The sequence below is a fragment of the Ziziphus jujuba genome, chromosome 11 (genome assembly GCF_031755915.1).
Source record: "Ziziphus jujuba cultivar Dongzao chromosome 11, ASM3175591v1".
NCBI classification, from domain to species: domain Eukaryota; kingdom Viridiplantae; phylum Streptophyta; class Magnoliopsida; order Rosales; family Rhamnaceae; genus Ziziphus; species Ziziphus jujuba.
Genome location: NC_083389.1, coordinates 700,490 through 725,852, shown reverse-complemented (window position 1 = coordinate 725,852; position 25,363 = coordinate 700,490). Strand labels below are relative to the sequence as shown.

At 34.2% G+C, this 25,363-nt stretch overlaps 2 pseudogenes; both read right to left on the bottom strand.

Moving 5' to 3' along the window:
* Positions 1-25,002, bottom strand: part of LOC132799882 (DNA-directed RNA polymerase subunit beta''-like) — a 31,660-nt pseudogene extending 6,658 nt beyond the window's left edge.
* On the bottom strand, positions 21,930-22,639 carry LOC125420225 (small ribosomal subunit protein uS2c-like; annotated as a pseudogene).
* Positions 25,003-25,363: the final 361 nt, after the last annotated feature.

The following is a 25,363-nucleotide window of genomic DNA, read 5'->3' as shown; positions in this document are numbered from 1 at the left end:
GTTTAGGGGATATTAATAAGGTTATTGATTATAAGAAACCTTTGCTGGTCATGATTTATAAAGAAAATTATTTTAATGATCAAACTAATTTTGAAGAACTTGAATTGCCAAGTTCAATGATTTCTCTTTTGAAGGAATTTGGAGATGTCTTCCCAAATGAAATTCCAAGTGGACTACCATCCAATCAAGAGGGAAAAGGTGAGCTTGCTGTCCAAGGTAAGTCTTCTAATACTCAGGTTGTGTGGAAAAATTTTAATAAAACCAAGAGTGAGAAATTTAGTGCAAAAGCCGAGAGTGAGGAAGGTGAGATGGCCGTGAGTGAGAAAGGAAAAGGAAGACAAGAAAGGAAAAATATAAATTTTTATCTTAGCTTTGGTGATGTTAATAAAGTAATTATGAATAAGAAATCATTGCTGACCATGAATTTTAAGGATACTTATTTAAAGATATCTTTATTGAATAGAACTTTATCTGCATTGTTGAGAGCTTTACTTAGTGGCAATTTGAAAATTTGGGAAATATTGTTTGCTAACTTTAAAAAGTGTAATTTTTACCATAATGAGCATGTATTTCTAGATTTTACTGTAATAGTGTTTGATCCAGGAGAATTGGTTTTGTTGCACTTACGAAAGGAAAGGTTTCCTAATCAAAGAAAGTCAAAGCTCATGCCGCCTATGGATGGACCTTTACAAGTTTTGGAGCCGAATAACAAGAATGCCTACAAGCTTGATTTACCGGGTGAGTATAACATGAGTGCTGCATTTAATGCTGTTGATTTACCACCTTTTGCTGCAGGTGATGAACTTGATTTGAGGACAAATCCTTTTCAAGAGGAGGGGAATGATGTGATTCCACCCGTGCCCGCTCCACCGATAACCCGCTGGGGTGCTAACTCGACACGGATGAAGACTAGGCCAATCACAAGAGCTCAAATTAAAAGATTTAAGGGCAACCTGGGAGTATTTATACAGAGGGTAATCACTCTCAACAGAGCTTGTCCATACTTGAAGATACAAAGCCTATTCGAAGCATCCAAGTGGTGGAAGCCGATACGGACCTGGGTGACAGTTTTGGTACATTTTTGGAGTCCGGGAAGCATGAAATGGTTCCAATGCTTTATGGATTCAATACATATGCCTAAGAGGTCATGGAATCAAGTTAAATCAGCCTCAAATGCAATCAAAAAGGGCTTGTACGGACAACATCAACAATTTGGCCGAATTTGCTGTATTGGTTGCTGGCTTTATTGTATTTTATTGTATTATCCTTTTCTTATTTTTCCAATCATGGGCAACGTGTGGGACTTCATATTCAGCTTATTTGGCATTCTAAAAAGAATCTAGAAGCTGATTTGAAGCTCAAAGAGGTCAAAGATTGATCAAAGTCAACTTGATCAAAAGGCTAGCATTTTTAGTTTCCTAATTTGTTTTTACTTTTTGTTTTAGGAAACTACTATTACTTGTTGTCTTTTATTTATTTATTTTCTGGACAAATAACTTTACGAAGGTTTTTATTTTATTCTTTTGATTGTAAATTAATTAATTCCTAATTTAATATAAAGGAATTAATTAATCAAACTTAGATTAGGAAAGGAAGTATAGTTTCGGCCAACTAGGTTTCTTTATGTGTGGTGGCTGGTTTTCTTTATGTTCTAGGGTTGTATTTCATGGCTTTGTAGCCTATTTAAAGGCGTATTTTTCAATAAGAATAAAACTTTGATTTTGATTGAGAAAATACTCGTGAGATTAATTATCTCTTTGTTCTTTGAGAACACCTAAAACACCATTAGAGAATTGGTTGTTTTAGCTTGACTTATCAATAGGTTTTCCATCCCCTATTGTGGCGTCTTCATTATACCAAGGTTTCTAACCACAGGTTGGTTAGGGGTTGAGGTCCATTCCATTAGAACTTGAACTTAATTAAGATCCGGGCTAATATAATACGGGTTTAGGGGCAGGTCGTCCTAGGTTCGTATCAAAAATAGAGAATGTTGGCGCCAAAAAGTTTGTAGTAAGTTGGTTCTTGGAATTTCAAATGGTGTATTCAAAGCCTCTCGTGAGTCAAGTACATGAATTGAGGTGATTATTTAAGATATTCATTTTGAAGGGATGATAATTAGTGAAGTCTTTCAAGTAGCATCTATAATTGCGAATCTACTGCCTAGTTGGAAAGACTTCAAGAATATTTTAGACATAAGATGAAGGAAATGGATGTGGAAACTCTTGTTGGAAAACTTCATATTGAAGATGACAAAAGAAAATTTAACAAAAGATTTTCGCAGGCCGAGATCAAGGCCAATATTGGAGAGCATAGTTAAAGTTCCAACAATAAGAAGAGGATTGGAAAAGATGCCAAGGATTCTAAGCTAGGACCTAAATCAGGGATCTCCAAAACGGATAAGTTTCAAGGTAAATGCTTCAATTGTGATAAGTTGAGTCATAGAGTGGTGGACTATAGGCTGCCAAAAAAGAAGAAAAATAAAGAAGCATAGATGGTGGAGCAAATCACTCAAGACATTGATGACATAGATCTCAATGCTATTGTCTGTAAAATGAACTTGGTGGGATCAAACCCTAAAGAGTGGTGGATTGATACTAATGCGACCCACCACATATGTTCAAATAAGAGCTTGTTCACTTATTTCGAACAAAGTAAAAATGGAAAGAAGTTGTTCTTGGGGAATGTTTCCATGTCTAAAGTACAAGGGGAGGGCAAGTAGTCCTAAAAATGACCTCTGGAAAGAATTTAACTCTGAACAATGTGCTATATGTTTCGGACATTCGCAAGAATATGGTGTCTGGATTGCTTCTAAGTAAGCATGGTTTTAGTTTGGTGTTTGAATCCAATAAGGTTGTGGGGAAAGGCTATGTAGTCAGTGGTTTGTTTAAACAAAATGTAATGATTATAGAGCCTAATGAGATTAATAAAGCTAGTACTTCTTCCGCTTACTTGCTTGAGTCTTCCAATTTGTGGCAGGGTAGAATAGGTTATGTTAATTATAATTCTATGCGGAGATTAATTAACTTGAATCATATTCCCAAATTTGGAATTGATTCCAAATATAAATATGAAATGTGTGTAGAGGTAAAAACAACGAGGTTATTATATCAAACGATTTAAACAAATACCGAGCCCTTGGTTTTAATCCATAGTGATATATGTAACTTGAAATTCGCACCAACTATAGGAGACAATATGTATTTTATCACCTTTGTCAATGATAGCACGAAATACTACTATGTATACTTGCTTAATAGCAAGGATGAGGCAGTAGAGAAGTTTATTCTCCATAAATCTGAAGTTGAGTATCAATTCAGCAAAAATATTAAAGTAATAAGAAGTTATCATGGTGATGAGTATGTAACTCCATTTGTTGAGTATTGCCCTCAACATAGTATTAGACATGAAGTTACTCTACCATATTCACCACAGTCAAATGGTGTTGCTGAACGAAAAAATCATACCTTGAAAGATATGATGAATAAAATTCTGATAAGTTCTGAATTATCTCAGAACTTATGGGGGAAAGCCCTTTTTTCAGAGAGCTACCTTTTGAATAAGGTTCCCTAGAAGAATCAAGTGAAGACGCCCTATGAGCTTTGGAGAGGAAGACAACCTTCCTATAAATATTTATAAGTGTGGAGGCGTCTAGCCAAAGTAGTGGTACCCACTCCTTAGAAAGTGAAAACAGGTTGAAAAACAGTTGATTCCATCTTATAAGTTATGCTCAAATTAGTAGTGCATATTGGATTCCTGTGTATAAATCTAAAATTCTTGATATACATAAGAACACGATAATGGAATCGAGAAATGCAATATTTTTCAAGCATATTTTCCCGTATAAGTTTGAAAAAGGACCGAGTTCGTCTGAATGAAGATATGTTGCTATAAATGAAGACAATCATGATAATGATCCAGAATAGGAGACTCAAGTTAAAACCAAGGTTGAGATTAGAAAAAACAAGAAAGTAAGAATGGAAAAATCTTTTGGTCTCGATTTGCTTACATAGATGCTAGAAAATGAACCTTAGAGCTTTCAAGGAGCTATAAACTCTCCTGAAGGGAATTTATGGAAAGAAGCCATAAAAAGTGAGATTGATTTCATCTTGCAGAATTACACTTAGGAGTTAGTAGCTTTTCCTCCAGGTTATAAACCTTTATGAATACGATTTTTTAAAGAAATATAGAACCATACTACTGCTATGTAAAGATCAAAACACCTAACATTCAATGATTGCTGCACATAAATTATTAGTCAATATGTCATTTGATTAAATTAACTATCTAACAAAATATATTATATCTTAACACAACATACCTTGCACAATATGGAAAAAACCATAGATGACATTGTCTTGTATGTTACCATCTACTCAATATATTAATCATTCTTTCATAAGGATTTGCATGACCAATTGGTGCAATGATAGCGGGATAAACAAAACAATAATTCTCTTCAGCTTGTGTATCCATCACATTTAAAGTTAAGTTACCTTTTGTAAAACAAAATGCACTAAGAAGATAATTCATGCATGTAACAAAACTCAGTCATATCATTCTTCAATAAGCACAAATCTTGTTTATACCCCACAGTTCCTTCAATCATACGAAATGTCCATAAATGATCACTTTTGATATCCTCGATCTGATGTAACAACTCGCAGATTGGTGGGATAACTATTGATAAGGGAGCATGATCACCACATTGAACATCCTCAGCATGTTTTTTCTTCAATCTTCCCTACAAATATCAACAAATAAAATGCTAGTATACCAAAAACAAAATTATTAATCGCACATACATATAAATTATCATATACAGTTGCATTGAATGGTACCACATCCAATGGTAAGATAACAACAAAATATCTAGACCATGCAATAAATGCCTCTTCTGCATCACTACCATGTCTAATATCATATGATGATATTGGTACAAGGGTAAATCCATCAATCACCTCATCAGCAGTGACTTTCAAATTTCGTTCACCTAGCATAACACCATGACACCCATCCGATGAGATAGAAGGAACCAAAGTACCACATACTACTATATTTTCAACACTGTAATGTGTAAGAATGCGTTTAAGACCCTGCATTAGAAACAAAATTAGAATAACTAATTAATATAGAAATATATATATTTATGATAACAAAATTAAGCATAATCATAACAAAATGAATAAAAATATTACTTTTTAGACATATATATTAATGCTAAATATAAATTAAATTTTTTTTTTTTTAATAATACCTCTAAAGATGTCATAGTTGACAGATAAATAGGTGGAGCATCAAGCCTAACAGTAGATGAGGATCCTAGATCGGCAACATCTTTATCATGTACTGCACGATCTCCATGTGGTAACCAAGTATGTGTATGAGAATGCAGTGCCTCTCCATGTGAAGATTGTTGTGTAAGTGTATGAAGTTAAGAATGTAGGTTAATACCATATGCAGATACTAACTCAATAATCTTTTCAATGTTGCCTTTCTTTTGAATGATCCCCAAAAGACCACTAACAATAAGTGTTAGATTGGTAATTCTCTCACTCTCCTCCGACTTATCCTTTTTTTGTGAACTTTGCTTAGGTGTGTGAAAAAAATTAGTCATTGTATAGTCTTTGCCTATATCTTTAAGCTAATGTTCATACTAATCGGTCCCCAAAGCCTGTATAAGTATATCATCTAAAGTGAAGACTCAACTTCTCCTTCCTTTGCCTTCTTCCTTAGGATATTCTACAATATATATTAAATGATTAAATAATTAGAAAATTACAATATTTAACTAAATATTAATATATTGTGCATGGCAACAACAAAATAAATTTAAGCATAATTAAGTGAATGAATAAAAATATAAAATTGAAAGCTAAACTAAAATATCTATGTTTCAATCATAACAATATATAGTGGTAAAAAATAATTAAACTATGCTTAGATTACATGAATATTTAGTTACAATATTTAACTAAAAATTAATATATTTTGCATGGCAACAATAATAATAAAATTGATCATAATTATGTAAATGAATAAAAATATCAATTTAAAAACTAAACAAAAATATCCATAGTTCAAAATATATAAACTATAAAATTAATCATATTTGATAAAAGGTAATAGTTAACATTACAATTATACATTTTTATGTAAATAAAAATACTCACAATTTTTTTTCCCACCAAAAATTATGTTTCTTCATTTGCATATTTTCCATATTTCCCCATTCATGTCCATGTCCATAGATCCTCACATTCTATGTATTCTCGGGTGCCTATTTTAATTTGCTGTAAAAGTTACGTGTAAATATTAATAATACCATGTGATTAAAATAAAAAAATGCATATATTGTTAAATGGATGTAAAAATAGAAAACTTACCATAGATTTTTCCAATCTTTCATATCCCAATGCAACCATTCTATGGGGATGCTTGTTCAATTTTCTTCTTTTAGATTGTTGCTTACTTAGTTTCTGCAAAATTATAACCACATATACATATTAGAAAATTAAATAACTAATTTTTAAGTAAATAATTAAGTATATTTTTAAGTAATTAATGACACAACAATTATATAAGTAATTTTACTTTTGTGCATTTGATAAATACTTCTAAATATATATTGAACTCTTCTGTCAATCTCTGTTTTAGAAATCCATTCAACATCTCTTGGACTATGAATTGATGCATTTCGGGTGGATGCCTAAATACTTCGGGTGTCTCAAAATATGGTCGAACATATTTTGTATGAAAGGCACAACCAACTTTGGAATACTATACAAGCTTGGCAACATGTGTGAGTTAATTGGCTATTGTGATAGTGATTAGGCAAGTAGCTTGGAAGATATGAAGAGTACGTTTGGTTACTTGTTTATGTTTGATTTAGGTCCATTTTCATGGGCTCACACAAGCAAGGAAACACGGCACAATCAACAATAGAACCTGAATACATCTCCGCATCACAGCATCAAATCAAGCAATTTGGTTAAGGAAATTACTTAATAAATTAGGTTGCAAGCAAAAAAATGCAACCACCATTTATTGTGATAACACTTCAGCATTGCCAACATCAAAAATCTAGTACAACATAGAAGAACCAAGCACATCCCTGTGAAGTACCATAGTATCTGAGAGGCTGAAAGAAACAAATAAACCAATTTAGTTCATTGTACCACTCAAGACTAGCTAGCCGACATTCTTACAAAACCATTGCCAAAAGATAGACTTCAAATGCTTAGAAGTCTTCTTCACATCATGCCTAACATTGCCAAGGAGGAGTAGAGAATCTTGGATTTGTTGTAAATGCTCAACAATTTGTTGAGATTGCATTTGTTTAATGGTAGCATCATTGTAGTGGCCAAGCCTTCTATGCCACAATTTCGAATCTTCTTGAACTTTGCTTCTTATAGCCAATTGCTTTTGTTGATTGAAATCAATTATAGGGCTATTATCTTTCATATGGATAAGTAATACAATTTTTCCATCTTTAAATATTTTACAACTTGTATCTAAGAACTTCAAAGTGTATCCTTTCTTCATAAGTTGTAGCCCACTTAACAAATTTTCGAACATATTTGGTACATACAAGACATTTATGATTTGAATTATACATTTTGGTGTTTTAAAGACCAAATCTCCTTTTCCTTGCCTTCATGATTTTTCCATTTGTAGCCTTGATTTTTGTTGCAATTCTTGGATTAAGCTTTACAAACAAGTCATGGTTATTGTACATGTGATTTGTACACTTGCTGTAAAAAATCCATGAATCTTTAGTTGAGCTTGCAAGGTTGCAAGTTTCCGTGAAGATATGTTCATGCTTTCCACTTGGCTCTTCAGGTTCATGAGCATGTCTTGCCTCTTGTTTTGGGTTCTTTTGCCTGCAAACTCTTTCATATGACCAATTGCTTGCAAATTTTGCATTGAGAATTCAGTCTCCACCAACATATCTTGGTCGTGTGTCCTTGCTTTTTACGAATTATGCAAGGACCATAGGTCATCTTGTTCCCACTTTGAGTTGTGATCTCCTTGCCTCTATTTTGCCTTTGAAAAGGCCTTGGTTGCTGGATTGCTTTGCCTTTGTTGTTTGCTGTGAAGGTAGGTTAACTTAAGCTAGATTCACCTTGTAGTCGAAGACTCCTACTTTGTTTCGTGGCTTGCAAGGCATTGATCAATTCAGTAATTGTAACTTGTGAAAGGTCTCTTGTTTCTTCCAAAGTTGAAATCTTTGCCTCATATTTCTCTAGAAGACATATGAGGATCTTTTTAACAATCCTTTGATCTGGAAAAATCTCTCCATGCAATCAAATTTGATTGACAATTTTCATGACTTTTTTTGTAAATTATTTCACAGTTTCGTTATCCACCATCTTTAAATTTTCCAACTCTCTTCGGAGATTGAGTAGCTGCATTTGCCTTGTTCCTATTTTTCCTTGAAACTCTTCTTGAAGCCTTTGCTGAGCTTGTCTAGGTGTTGTGCAAGTCATGATTCTTGTAAAGATTTCATCAGTCAGAGCAGCTTGTATGGCTGTGAGGATTTTGAAAGGTCTTGCATTTTCTTCACTATGGAGCTTTATTTGGTTTACAGTAGCTCCTGTCCTTAGTGGTTCTATTTTATAATCAACTTCAACTAGCTCACAAAGGTCATAGGCTTGAACATACGCTCTCATTTTGATTGCCCAAACAGCATAGTTTTGGCCATCAAACATAGGAGGTGAAGGTGCAGAAAAATGTGAGGAAGCCATTGAAACTGGTAGGTGTTTTACAAGTACTTCATGGTGAAGCAAAACACATGTGTAAAGTAACTTCATCACATGCTTCTTAGTTTCTTGACAAGTGATGCTATCTCATTGAGTGCTTCATGTTGAAGTAGTCCTCATGCATGACGACACATTTCCTCACATGCATTGGATGAGAGTGATGCAAATCGGCCCAAGCTGCCCATTGTCCATATTTGCACCAAAACTGCTATCCAGGCCCATATCGGCTTCCACCACTTGGATGCTTTAAATAGACTTTGTATCTTAGAGTATGGATAAGCTCTGTTGACAATTGATTAGCCCCTGTATAAATGTTCCCAGGTTGTCCTTAAATCTCTTAATTTGAGCTCTTGTGATTGGCCTGGTCTTCATCTGTGTCAAGTTTGCACCCCAGCGGGTTATCAGTTGAGCGGGCTCGGGCGGAATCACATCCTTCCTCTCCTCTTGAAAAGGATTTGTCCTCAAATCAAGATCATCACCTGCAGCAACAGGAGTTAAATCAGCAACATTAAATGCAGCACTCATGTTATACTCACCCGATAAATCAAGCTTGTAGGCATTCTTGTTATCTGGCTCCAAAACTTGAAACGATCCGTCCACAAACGGCATAGGCTTGGACTTTCTTTGTTCGGGGAACGTCTTCCTTCTTGAGTGCAGCCAAACCAAATCTCCTGGGTCAAACACTATCACAACAAATACTATAAATACAAGTTTATCACACTTTTTAATATTAGCAAATAATATCTCCCAAATTTTTAAATTTCCACTAAGTAAAGCTTTTAATAATGCAGATAAAGTTCTTTACAAGAAAAGAATTTTTAAATTAACGTCTTTATAATTCATAACTAGCAATGGTTTCTTACCCAGGATAGCCTTATTAACATCCCCAAAACTCAAAAAAAAAAAAATTTACTTTTTCTTTCTTTTCTTTCTTTTCCTTTCTCTCTTTCGAACACACTATTTTTATCATCACTTTCGGCTTTTTCTCTTAATTTCTCTCTTTCGGTTTTGTCTTTGTCTTTCCCCTTACCATTGAGTTTAGAATACTTACCTTGGATAGCAAGTTCGGTCTTAACCTCATGGGTAGGTGGTGTAACCATTGGTGCAGTATTAGCCTTCTCCTTGAGCTTCTTGGCTTCCCTCATTAGTTGCATTTGAAGTTGGTCTCTAAATACCTCCTTTGGAGTTAATGGCTCCATCTTGACCTTCTTCCCATTAAATTTAAATACAATGGAATTCTCTCTCCTATAGTGTATGGCATTCTTATCAAATTCCCATGGCCTCCCTAATAAAATATGACTAGCATGCATAGGTACAACATAACACAATACAACATCCACATATTTATCCATACTAAATTTTACCTTGGCTTGTTTTATTTCACCACTATCATTAAGGCATTGTAATCAATGAAGTTCTGGATGTTTAATAGTTGTTAAGCCTAATTTATCAACTACAATGTTACTAATTACATTTGTACAACTTTTACTATCAATAATCATACTACAAATCTTACCTTGAATTTCACATCTGGTGTGGAAGATGTTCTCTCTTTGGATTTGTTCCTCATCTTTGTATACAGCAAGGACTCATCTTGCAACTAAGCTCAAGTCAGCCCTTGAAGGTTGGAGTGTTTCAGTTTCCTTATGTTCATCCTTTCCACATTCTTCATCATCCAATTCGGCCTCTCCCTCGCTTTCCTGGATTTCATATTCTAGTTCACCATTACCTTTTAGCACCATAATTCTTCTATTCGGGCATTGGCTTGCGATGTGTCCTCGTCCCTAGCACTTAAAACAAATTATTTCTCTTGATCTTGAAGGTTTAGGATCAGATTTTACCTCATTTTTATGGGCTTGGACAGATTCGGTTTTATGCTCATTATTTGGCCGATTGGAGCTTTCTTCCCCTATCTTCGGCTTTGGCTTGCTCTCATAGGTAGGATTGCTTCTCCGGCCACTTGGAATTGATCTTCCACTGTTGGAAACACCTCCATACCATGAGTTGACACCCCTCTTCCTGAATTAATGCTCAAGCTTAATAGCCACATGCAACATTTCCTCCAATTCCACATATTATTGCAATTCTAGTTGATTGGCTATGTCACGATTCAAACCACCGAGGAATCTTGCCATGGTTGCTTCTCTATCCTCATTCACGTTTAATCTCATCATAAGCATCTCCATCTCCTTGTAATAATCCTCCATAGACATACTTCCTTGAGATAGGGATTGAAGCCTTTGATGCAACAACCTATGATAATGTGATGGTACGAACCGCTTCCTCATGGCACCTTCATTTGGCGCCATGTAGTGATAAAGTCATCACCAACTTTCCTTTGGGTGTTTTGCTCATTGGTCCACCATTGGAGTGCATAATGACCAAAATCCATTGCTGCCATCTTCACCTTCTTGGCCTCCGAATAATGATGATAATCGAAAATCATCTCCATTTCTCTTCCCATTCCAAATATGCTTTCGGATTAGTTTTACCCATGAATGGTGGGATGTTTAGCTTGATGTTGCCAAGATCATCATCTTCATTCCTTGCTGGTCTCCCAAGGATTAGCCTTTCTTGAGGTTCAAAAATTTCATCAAACCCCTCATCCAAGTCATCTCCATAGTTACTTCCCCCGAATCTCCATAGTTACTTCCCCCGAATTCCTCTCTTGGTCGCCCTCGGCCTCCTCGACCTCGACCTCCATGAGCATCTAACCTTATATTGGGCACTCCTTGGGATGTTTCTACCCTATCCATGTTTTGCTTTAAATGGTCAAATTGGGCATTCATCCACTGTAATTGCTCCAATATAGCCCTTATGTTCGTTTGCTCATCACTCCCCGTAGCTCGGAAATCACCTTTAACTCCTACGGACTCCTCTTCATTAATTCTCAAAGGTGGATCTCCTCTTCTCACCCTTGAATCAACCATGTTAGTATGAATAATACAAAAATAAAATAAATTCTCACCAGATTCACTCCCTCACGTGTTTCACTCAATATAAGAACTCGACACTTGTGTTTACACACTAATTTCAGCTTTTAACCCTCTTTTATGCTCAAACTCTCTTGCCTTTTTCCGCTCAATGAAATATCTCAAATTTCTAATTAAAACACCCAAAAAACAGCAATTAGATTACAAGTATGTTTTAATTGAACTTATCAACAAAACAGTAGCTAAGAGTAGGCAATACCGAATAATTCAACAAAACCTAGTTTTCGGCTTTTCTAGGCAAAATAAAGCAAATTAAGGAGAAATCTTTGGAATTTTTAAGAACTGGACTAGATGGTAAGAGATTAAGGATTCAAGAATAAAATTTAGGAAAAAGAATTTTAAACTCAAACAAGAATCAAATCGAACAAAAATATAGAATAGTGCTGGTTGTTGTTCTTGTAATTCAAGTTTTTTGTATCAATTTCTTTAACTAATTTTTATCCAAATAATTTAAGCACCAAAAATCCAAATATCGAGCTGCAAAAATAACTCTCCAGAAACTTCAAATATGTAACAAATAGTCAACAATGCAGCAGTTCAAAGAAATTTCCAGCAAACACCAAATTCAACAAACCGAAATTTTTATTTTTATATTTTTTATTCGGCTTTACCTTTATTTTGTTTTTTTTTTTTCACTCAAAGAACATAAACAACTGCAGTAGCAAGAATAATTACCAAAATTGCAATTCTAACTCCAAAAAAAACACCAAACCCATGACGTCCCAATCAAAAATTCAAATTGTGCGATTTTTTTTTTTTTATTCCGCAAACCCTACTCTTCAAATTTTGTTTTTTTTTTAATATATGAATGCAAATATTTAAGACTAAAACAGCAAAGAAAAATGAACAAAAAACCAAAATTAACAAGAATGTAGTCATCCAGAGCAGCTCCTGTATAAGGTGCTAGGTATTGTAATGTAGTGGGAGAATCGGCCTTTCTTGTAAAGTAGTCACAACCAGAGCCACAGAAGATGCTTTTTGACAAATAGCTACATAAACGCATATTACATTTTGCCCTTGTTGATTGAGAATTGTATCTGTGGCTACTGCTGTTTTACTGGTTTTCCTATCCCTAATAATTAATTCTCGCTGACCATGTCCTATAGGAATCATCGAATCAATAGCAATAAGTCCTGTTTGAAGAGCCTCATTTACCGAACGTCTCGAAATAATACCCGGGGCGGGAGATTCAATTAACTAGGATTCAGAAGCTAAAATTTCACCTCGACCATCAATAGGTTTAGCCAAAGCATTTATAAGATAGCCCACAAAAGCCTCACTTATGGGGATCTAAGCAAATTTTCCTGTTGCTTTTACAGAACTTCCCTCTTCTATCATCAAACTGTCACCCATTAATACAACACCGACATTATTTGATTCTAAATTTAGAGTAATGCCTATCGTACCTTCTTCAAATTCTACTAATTCCCCCGCCATTACTTTATCAAGACCATAAATATGAGCAATGTCATCGTCTACTTGGAGTACAATACCGGTATTTAAAATCTTTACTTCTCTGTTATGTTGCTCAATATGTTCACGAATAATGTTACTAATTTCATCTGCTCGAATATTTACCATGAATATTTCTTAATTCTTTATTTTTGTTTGAAAGAAAAGTAATGCCTGCAGTAGAAAGACCAACCCTTTATTTCTTTCATTGTTCCAATCATGCCAATATTAGTGTTGATGGTACATAAATGTAACTCGGTGTTCAAACAACTATTCAGAGTTCCTAAAGCTCCTTGTAAGGCTTGTTGGAAAACCCGTTGTCGAACTTGATTAATAGCTTTTTGTTGTTCAAAATGAATGGTTTCATTTTTGTAATTTTCTAATTGTTCCAAGGTTTTCTAAATTGAATTAATCAAATTCAATTTTTCTCGTTCTATTTCAGAGTGTCCATTCGCTCGAAACTGTTCCACTTCCATTTCTACTTTCCGCAAATGGGACCAGGCTTTTTCCAGCCCCCGCATAGTTCTTCTGAATTTTGAATAGTCTTCAAGATCTGCTGTTTTCAATTATATGATAAATCACTTAATTAAAGTAGATTTTCTTTCCATTCATTTCAAAACTTCCACGATCCCTTCCCAAACCAAACATGAATCTTTCGATTCATTTGGCTCTCATGCCCAATTACTTATGTGTGGGGGAAGCTCTCTAGCTTTTTTTAATGTAATGAGCCTATCCTCTTTTCTCTATTTATATTTGTGAAAGTATAGAAACTGATCACTAATCCAAGAACATAATATTTGGAGGACTCTTCTGACCAAACAAATAATTGTCGGCAAAGTAGTTTTTTTTTTTTTTTTTCAAATCCAAAGAATTCTTTTTACTTTATACACAGGTAATCGATTCAGTATTAGATAAAAAAGATAAAAAAGAAAAAAGGGGTGAAATATCCATTTTTCTAGTTTTTAAAAATCATATACAAATAATGGGTTCAAGTCATTTTTTTATCGACATGAGTGTTTTATATTGAAAACAAATTGCAACTCCTTCAAATCATTTATGGATTAACATATTCTATATTAACATAGTAGTAGAAAGAGTACCACACTTCATCTGGACTTCAAACAATTTACCTTTAACCCTGTTAACAATCCCACATTATTGGTTGATAGAGAATCAAAGTAGATTTACGAATGAATGATGAAATGCTATGGTTCTTAAATATGATTTCTTAATTTATTCAGAAGAAACTAGCAGAATCGTGCACCTTTTCGAGTTATAACGAAAAAAAGTGCAATTGGTTGGATCTAGCCTATTCTTTAAATAAACAACTCGTACACACTCCCTTTCCAAAAAAATCAATATACCAAAGGCTACACTTAGATTTATTGTATTTGTTGCTAAAATATCGATATTAAACCCAAAACTCCCAGTGAATGGCCAATAACCAAAGGAAAGGAAAGAATCGGTTACATTTTTCATATGATCTCCTCTTTCTTATTCTTATGGATAGACTAATTATCTACATTTTTTTATTCTATTATTTTTCTAAATTAAATAGAACTAGGGTAAAAGTCTAAACAAAGGGATTCAAAAATAAAAGCGCTAATGCCACAACCAGTCCATAAATTGTTAAAGCTTCCATAAAAGCCAGACTAAGCAGTAAAGTACCTTGTATTTTTCGCTCTGCTTCTGGTTGTCTGGCGATCCCCTCCACAGCTTGGCCCGCATCAGTACCTTGCCTAACCCCAAGTCCAATAAAAGCAAGCCCAACAGCCAATCCAGTAGCAATAACAGAAGCTGCAAAAATCAGTGGATTCATGATAAATTTCTTGCAAAAAATAAAGAAAATAAAGAAATCATTAATGATACAATCAATCAATGAATTATGGCTTACTTATTCTATCGCTAAGATTTATTATCAATGAATTATGGCTTACTTATTCTATCGCTAAGATTTATACATTCAAGGCCATAAAAACCCTGAATTGAAATAATAATATTCTTGAAGCAATAGAACTGCTTCGATATTTTCCTATCCATGTAATTTTTGTTAATTCGTACAACCTTTTTTCGGCCAGTTCTTTCTTTTTTAATTTTTTTTCCAAACCATTCTTTAAATTCTTTGTTCTTTTTTGTGATTGAAATTCATTCAATATTAAAAAAAAATTACATTCAAAATGGAAGGACTTATATTGGAATCCCTATCTAAATATTGGAATCCCTATCGAAATTCATAACACAATAATAGGGCAAATTAAATATATCTTTAATTCATATATACCTAGTTAATATCGAATATCACATCTACATGTCTTTGTTGAAAAGGCGATAATCTTTCCACCTTGTGCAAACCAAAATCCACCAAAGTTTGCACCCTCTTTCTTTCTTTAAAAGAAATATTTTGTTGAATGACCTAATGCAATATTTATGTCTATGTTTTTGTTCCTTTTTATGTCTTTTTGAATGCCTAAGTTTTATTGTATTTAGCTTAGGAATTGTCTCTTTATTGGGTATTGATTTTATTTTGTAAAATGGCTATATGCTGGAAACAGTGTTTCCAGCAACATGGGTCCATTGTTGGAGCTGGCGTTCTCTAAACTTTTAAAATTAGTGTGTTGTCTAGTTTGTGTGGTCTACTCTAACATCTTCTCTTCATCTTCATCTTTTTCCTTCAAAACAAAAACCTTAACAATCCTAAATATCACCATACCAAAAACAAACACAAAAATCACCTAAACATCAAACCAAAAATCTCATTAAAGGTTGTGCACAAGATTAACACCTTGTGTACAGCACTCTTGGCCAAGTGAACCCAAAGCCACACCAAACTCCAACATGGTATCAGAGCTTTGTTTGAGCCATTGAGGGACCTTGTGAGCTTTCTTTCTAGCATATTTTCTTGTGAGAGAACCCCCCATTTCATTCCTTTCATTTTTGGTTTGAAGTGGTAAAAACTCTAGCTAGAAAACTCACCAAAAATCTAACCGAAAAGCCATTTTCTTCAAAAATCCAGTTTTATGTCATGGCTTCTCAAAGTTTTACACCTTCCACTCCACCAAATTTTGAGGGCCAAAATTACTCAATTTGGAGCATAAAGATGAAAGCCTACCTACAAGCCTTTGAACTTTAGGATGTGATGGAAGAAGGTTATGAAGTTGAGGAGTTGAGAACAAATGCCACACAAGCACAAAGACTTTCACATGAGACTGAGATAGCTGAAGGATTCAAGGCCTTGATAGCCCTTCATTCTTTGGTAAATAACTTCATCTTCACTATAATCATGTCTTGTACAAGTGTTAGAGAAGTTTGGTTAAAGTTGCAAGAACTATTTCAAGGAAACACTAAAACAAGATAAATGCAAGTTTTAAACTTAAGAAGAAAGTTTGAAACAATTAGAATGAAAGAAAATGAATTCATTAAGGACTTTACCGATAGACTACTAAAGGTTGTGAACCAAATTAGAGTCCTTGGAGAGCCATTGACCGACCAAAGGGTTGTAAAGAAGGTATTAGTGAGCTTACCTAAAAACTTTGAAGGGAAGATTTCTTCCCTTGAGGAATAAAGGAATTTTAGTGAGATTACTTTAAGTGAGCTTATCAATGCCCTCCAAGCAACCGAACAAAGAAGATCCATAAGAAAGGAGGAGTCTTTGGAAAGTGCTTTTATGTATAGTCAAAGCAAAAAAATAATAATAAAAAGAACAACAACAAGAATAAAGGAGGAGCCGGTTATGGAGATTTCAATAACAACAACAACAATGCAAGGCAACAACAATGAGGACAACAACAAAGCCATGGGGGTTATCCACCATGCCCCATTGCAAGAAGCATGGACATGCACCAAAAAAGTGCTTTTGGAGACCGGATGCAACTTGTAACAAATGTTGGAAAAGGGGACATGTTGGCAAAGTATGCAAGCAACGAAGGAAACAAGAAAATGTTGTAAATAAGGAGGCCAAGACCTTATTTTTGGCTACATGCCTTAAAGCTACAAGTAGTGGTTTTAGTTGGTTGGTACATAGTGGTTGTTCACACCACATGACTTTTGAAGAAACCAACTTTGTGGAGCTTAACCGATCCTACAAGACAAAGGTAAAGATTCGGAATGGAAGCTTTATGGATGTAGAAGGAAAATGAGACATCTCATTTAACACCAATAAAGGTACAAAACTTATCCAAAACTTGTTGAGTGTTGCACAATTGGTTGAAAAGGGATATGTTTTGAACTTTGGTTGTGATGGTTGTTTGATATCATATGCTTTTGGAAATGAGGTTTTTAAGGTTGCCTTGAAAGATAAAAACTATAGGTTGAATTTACGAGATAGTGAAGAAGCTTTGAAAGGCAAAGTTAAGCAGCTTTGAATTTTCTCACACATAAGTCACAAGTTCTAGAAAAATTTATGGAATTCAAGAAGTTGGTTGAAAATAAAAGTAGGTCCATTTTGAAGTGCTTGAGGATCGACAATAGTGGTGAATATATAGCCTAGCTCTTGAAGATTTTTGCAAAGAAAATGGAATAATTCATCAATTTACCACACCATACACTCCACAACAAAATGGTATGTGTGAGAGAAAGAATAGGACTTTAATAGAGATGGTTAGGTGTATGATATATGAAAAGAAAATGCCAAAGAAATTTTGGACCGAGGCTATCTATACTAGTTCCTACATTCAAAATCAATGCTTCACCAAATCCATTGAAGGCAAGACACCTTATGAGTTGTGGTTTGGAGAGAAACCATATTTAGAGAATGTTAAAGTGTTTGGTAGTGTGTGCCACTCACACATGAGAGATAAGCTTGACAAAAAGGCTAATGTTAGTGTCTTGGTGGAATATAGTGAGGTTACCAAAGGTTTTAGGGTCTATAACCTAAAGACCAAAAAGCTTGTGGTAATAGAAGATGTGAAGATTGATGAGAATGCAAAATGGAACTAGAGTAAGGAGGACCTATTGGTGAATGAGGATGAGCCATGGTTTGAAGAAGAAAATGAAGAAAGAAATGTTCAAAACAACAATGATGAAGACAATGAGGAGGATGATGATCTATTCCAAGAAATCATTGGAGCCGATTTGGAGGTTAGCGATGGTGTTAGAGGGGAGTGATCTTTGTCTGAGATTTATGAAAGGTGTAATGTTTCACTTGGTGACCCTACATGTGTGCAAGAGGCCTTGATGAAGAAAGAGTGGAAGGAAGCAATGGATGTGGAAATGGAGATGATTGAGAAGAATGAGACTTGGTCCTTAGTCACGAAACCAAAAAACAAGAAAGCAATTGGTGTCAAATGGATCTTTAGAACTAAATGCAATCCGGATGGCATTATTTGCAAACATAAGGCAATGTTGGTGATCTAGGGTTATGCACAACAAGCTGGAGTCAACTATGGGGAGACGTTTGCACCCGTAGCAAGGATGGAAACCATTAGACTCATCCTTGCTCTTTTGACTACTAAGCAATGAAGTGTGTTTCAGTTGGATATGAAATTGGTATTCTTGAATGGTGTATTGCAAGAAGAAGTGTACGTGAAGTAACCCGAGGGCTATGTGATTGAAGGACATGAAGATAAGGTTCATGAGCTTCACAAAGCTTTACATGGTCTTAAGCAAGCACCTAGGGCTTCGTATGGAAGTATAAATGGCTACTTGCTTGGACATGGCTTTAGGAGGAGTCAAAATGAAGCCACTTTGTATGTGAGGGTTGAAGGAATCATGATAGTGGTTTCCCTGTATGTGGATTACTGGTTGGTCACCAGTGAGGAGAGAACTACCAAAAGGAGGATGGCACACCAAAGGTAAATCCTATTCTTTATCGATCCTTAATTGGTAGTTTGCTTTATGTGTGCTCATCTAGATCAGATATTATGTATGCCGTGTGTATGCTTTCCAGATACATGCAAGCATGCACCTAAACTCATCTTAAAGGTGCCAAAAGAGTTCTTGGGTATCTTAAGGGCACTAGTGATTATGGAGTTTGGTATGAAGCAAAGGATGAGTTAAAGCTTGTTGGCTATTCGGATAGTGATTGGGCAGGCTGAATTGATGATATGAGGAGTACTTCGGGCTACTTATTTTCACTTGGGAGTATTCCTTTCTCATGGAATGCAAAAAAGCAAAGCACAACGGCTCAAAGTACCGTGGAAGCCGAATACATGGCTTGCTCATCTTATGCAAACCAATGTATTTGGTTAAGGAAGTTGATGGGAGATCCTAGTCATACTCAAGAAAGTCCAATCATCATCAAATGTGACAACACTTCTGCAATTTCAATAGCCAAGAACCTGGTACAAAATGGAAGAACAAAACATATTTCGGTGAAATATTATTCCTTGAGTGAGTTTGAAGATCTTGGAGAAGTCTCTTTGGAGTATGTGAATTCGGAGGAGAACCTTGTGGATGTATTTACATAGCCACTTAGAAAGACCAGATTTGAGGCATTAAGGACTCTCCTTAATGTCTCTAGTAATATTACCAAGGAGGAGTGTTGAAAAGGCGGTAATCTTGCCACCTTGTGCAAACCAAAATCCACCAAAGTTTGCACCCTCTTTCTTTCTTTAAAAAGAAATATTTTGTTGAATGACCTAATGCAATATTTATGTCTATGTTTTATGTTCCTTTTAATGTCTTTTGAATACCTAATTTTTATTGTATTTAGCTTAGCAATTGTCTCTTTGTTGGGTATTGATTTTATTTTGTAAAATGGCTATGTGCTGGAAGCACTGTTGGGGCTGGCATTCTCGGAGCTTTTAGAATTAGCGTGTTGTCTACTTATGTGTGGTCTACTCTAACATCTTCTCTTCATCTTCTTCTTCTTCCTTCAAAACAAAAGCCTTAACAATCCTAAATATCATCATACAAAAAACAAACACAAAAATCACATAAAGATCAAACAAAAAATCGGATTAAAAGTTGTGCAAAAGACTAACACCTTGTGTATGACACCCTTGGCCAAGTGAACCCAAAACAACACAAAACTCCAACAAGAACTGGGTTGGAATGCCAAGTAGCTTTAGATTGCTGGGGTTATAGCTATAGCCGAACATAGGTGAAAGATCATTTATGCCGATACTGACAAGATGCTTTTATCAGGCAATGGGGATACTCTAAGCATTCCATTAGTGATATATCAATGTTCAAACAGTCTTTCCCCCATAACGTAAACCAACTATTCATATCTTAGATTCAGTCGGATTCTAGAATCATTCTTCGAAACATACACAAGAGTTGTCTTATAACGATTAGATTACATACATCTAGTTCGACCCCCCCCTCCTCTAATCTACCCTTTTTTTTATAAATATCCTTTTTGTAAACCTTTATCTTCTATTTTTACTTATCATTATCCCCTATAAGTACAAGCAATCTAACTAACAAATTCGTTAGACATAATCATTGCAAAGAAATATCAGGATTGAGTTGATCAAAGTTCATGTAATTTATTATTATTATTATTATTATTTGGATCAATCGATGAATTGAATGAACAAAACAATATCAATATAAAGGGAGTATTCATTGTCGGGTGATATAAATCAACCAATAGGAATTTGAGGAAAATGATCTTTTAGATCTCTTTCCTTTTTTTTTTTTTTTTAACAATTCTTAACTTAATATCGTAATATTCTTTTTACTATTACTATAGATCGTATATGCTTTATTCTTATTTTGATCTTATTTGTATATTTTTCTTCCTTAATTCTAAGTGGATTACTTTGAGACACGTAGACATGCCGTCAGGCTAAGCTAAAAAAAAAGACTATGTCAAAAACTAATCAATGATGACCTTCCATGAATTCGCCTATATAAACCGCAGCTAAGGTTGCAAAAGTAAGAGCTTGAATGCCACTTGTAAATAATCCAAGGAATATGACAGGTATAGGAACCACTAAAGGTACTAAAGAAACAAGAATAACAACTACTAATTCATTGACTAATATATTTCTAAAAAGTCAAAAACTAAGAGATAAAGATTTTGTGAAATCTTCTAAGATGTTCATGGGCAAAAGGATTGGGGTTAGTTGAATGTATTTACCAAAATAACCTAATACATTTTTTGAAAGGCCCACATAGAAATATGCTACTGATGTGAGTAAAGCTAAAGCAACAATAGTATTTATATCATTTGTGGGTGCGGCTAACTCCCCATGAGGTAACTATATGATTTTCCAAGGTAAAAGAGCCCCTGACCAATTCAAAACAAAAATAAATAAAAACATAGTTCCAACAAATGGGACCCAGGGACCACATTCTTCTCTAATCCGCATTTTGCTCACGTCTCGAATGAATTCAAGGACATATTCAAAGAAATTCTAACTGTCAGTCGGAATGGTTTGTGGATTATGAACAACTATAATGGCTAAACCTAATAAGATAGCAATTACGACCCAAGAAGTAATAAGTACTTGGCCGTGGACTTGGAAACTTCCTATTTGCCAATAGAAATGTTGGCCTACTTCCACATCAGATAGATCATATAACTCTTTTAGTGTGTTGATGGAACATAATAAAACATTCATATTAACCTTTGAAAGAAATAGAACTTTAAAAGGAATTATTTTGATTCAACCATCTCATTTTCGATTTGCATACTTGCATTGAATATTTTGAATACCTACTATTTGCATAATATCCTCGATTATTTTTATCTCTTTTGTGTGAATCAAAAATAGTAACCAATTCAATAAATCTATTATATGGAGTTCCAAAAATAATTTACTTATCTTATTATTAATCAAGAATTTCGTATATAGCTAGAAAGGTCCTCACAAATAGCAAATACTAATTTGTTAAGAATTAATCGAATTGAAGCTATAAAGTCATCATTTTTTGAAATCGAAATATCTGCTAGATCTGGGTCACAATTTGTATTGTTGGAATGCTCAAAGTCATACATTCGTGAAGAGCTATAGATTCTTCTTGTTGATCAACAATTATTACAACATCGGGCAATCCAGTCTTATATTTAGTCGCACCTAGATATGTTTACAAGTGAGATAATTGTCTCTTCAACACAGCTGCATCCCTTTTTGGAAGACGATTGAGTCTCCCCGTCTTTTGTTCCATTCTCAAGTCCCTAAATTTATGAAGTCTCATTTTTGTAGTATACCAATTCATTAACATACCATCAAGCCATTTTTTATTAACATAATGACACTGAGCCTTTATTGCAGCCCGTGCTACTGAATTTGCTGCTTTATTTTTGGTACCAACAATTAAGAATTGTTTTCCCCTACTTGCAGCATCAAAAACTAAATCACAAGCTTCTGCCAAAAACCGAGCAGTTCTGGTAAGATTTATAATATGAATACCTTTACGCCTTGTAGAGATATAAGGTGCCATTCGAGGATTCCATTTCCTAGTACCATGACCAAAATGAACTCCTGCTCCCATCATCTCTTCCAAATTGATGTTCCAATATCTTCTTGTCATTTCTCCCCACACTTCTTCTGTTTTTTATATTTTTGTTGGAAAAAAAAAAAAAAGAGAAGCTAAAATAGAAATAAATAATTGTTCCCATGAAACCTTCTCTTCTACCAAAGATTGGCCATTGATACATGATCCAGACCATTCATTTCTTTCTATTCATTATTATCTTTATTTCTATAACCAAATTAAATGACCACAACACAAATAGAAAAAAGGATCAATTTGCTTTTAGGAATCATTAAATCCTAGAAATGATTGTTTTGATATATCATATAAATTCTTTGAAATGCAAAAATCAAATAATTCTCTGTAGTCCAACAAAATGTCTTTCATTTCCCACTCGAATAATTCTTCTTTTTCATTTCCAAAGGAATGTTGTGATGCTGCCTTGAACGGTGCACTAATCTTTTGAATTTGGTCCCAATGGGTATCATCCCCCTTAGAACAATGTTCTCTTTTAGACCATTCAACCAATCGATATGACCACTTAGAGTAGCTTTGCTAAAACACGAGCAGTTTCTTAAAAACTCGCTTCGGATATGAAACTTTAAGTATTTAAAAATGCTTTTGTTATTCCCAATAATATGGCTTTATAACAAATCACTTCTTCCAAAGCATGCCTCGTTCGTTCCGCTCGCAACAATCCAATTAGTTCTCTTGATGAAAAAACATTAAACATTCCATATTTTAAAAGTAGCAATTTTGATGTTATTTGACAATAATTTCTAAATGTCTATTATGAATCTGCACCCCCAGGATTGATAAATCTTTTGGATCTTAGTAACCAAAGAGATATGACTTTGCACTATAGTTAGCTCAGCACCAATCAAGAATCCCCATGGAATTCTAAGAACTCTTGTTATATGTTCATTCCAGCTCTCAAACCTCTTTTCTAGCTTCATCGATATTGAATCAATCGAACGCACTTCTAATACTTGTTCCACTTTTGGAAGACACTATGTTATATCAGCAGATCTCGATTTTTCATATATAAATGTAACTAATGTCTATCCTTTGGAAAGTATTTCTCCATAATGGCCATGAACAGTTGCTCTTGGAATGGCCAAATAAGATTTTGCCAATCTTATTACTACAGAGTCAATTTGAACAATTATAACTTGGCCCCGATTTTAGGTACGGCTCTTTCTTAACTATAAATACATTTTCACAAATAAACTGCCCAAGGCTAATTATTGTAGCTGTTTCTACACAATAATTATGCTCATAATTATGATGGAGAAAATACCAATTTAAGTTGAATGGATTCAAACGGATGTTATTGCATGGAGCGGAATTATAAATTCTCCCATTTTATCCATGAAAAAATATTTAAGTACTTGAAAAGTATGTTTTAAATTGTTAAGTTCTAAATATTTAGTTACCCAGATCTGATTATGAGTTTTTAAAAGGTAATTATCAATTTGAGAGGCTGTTCCTAAAGGAATTCCTAATTGAAGGATCTCTTTTAATTGATTCTTTTATTACATTGTAATATTTTACATCATTGAATGGACCGATTTGAAAACAATTAAACGATGAAAAAATTATCAAAGATTGAGATTCCTTGCTTCTATTCAACAAAGTACAAATAGTTCCTTGATTTTGGCTAAGTGATTGTTGAATCCTTTCCTTGGAATATATAGAATAAAATGAATTGGTACGGTTTGATCGATTATTAGAGATCAATCCTAAACCTAACGGATCATTCCTTTTTCTGATATACAAAATATGGGATTTCATGCATGGAGCGGAATTATAAATTCTCCCATTTTCATCCATTAAACAATATTTAAGTACTTGAAAAGTATGTTTTAAATTGTCAAGTTCTAAATATTTTGTTATCCAGATCTGATTATGAGTTTTTCAAAGGTAATTATCAATTTGAGAGGCTACTCCTAAAGGGCCTAATGAATTCCTAATTGGAGGATCTCTTTTAATTGATTCTTTTATTACATTGTAATATTTTACATCATTGAATGGACCCGTTTGAAAACAATTAAACAATGACAAAATTATCAAAGATTAAGATTCTTTACTTCTATTCAACAACGTACAAATAGTTCCTTGATTTTGGCTAAGTGATTGTTGAATCCTTTCCTTGGAATAAATAGAATAAACTGGATTGGTACAATTTGACCTATTATTAGAGATCAATCTTGAACCTAACGGATCATTCCTTTTTCTGATATACAAAATATGGGATTTCACTAAGTTGATGCTTAGGAAATCTCGAATCAAACCATTTGTCCTTACTTCAACAAAGGAAGCATGGGCCTCTTCGATAGAAGAAGTTTTTTTGTCTTGATCCCAATTCAACACTAAAAAAGTCCAAACTAATTGAATGCTTGACCAAGAAATTCCCCAAATTGGTTTGCCATTTCCATAAAGACTATAATTTACAACTCTAAGTTCTAGATTATCACTTTCCTGCAATAGTTCTCAGGGGAAAAGTGTTTCTAAATTTATACTGTCCACTATTTCATATATGATTATGGGCCGAACCAAAACAAAATATTTTTTCTTGGTAGGTGTGGTCCATTGGACATAGATCCAATTTTTTAATTTTTTTTAATCAAATTTTTTCAATTTTTTTGATTCCTTATATTTTTTTTAACCGTTCCTGGCAGTATCAAGATGTCATTGTGTCAAAATATCTTATCCATTTCTATAGCAAAATGGATATCTCCAAAATAGATTTTAAGTTCAATCTTTTTTTTCTTTCTCTCCCCTTGTACCAAT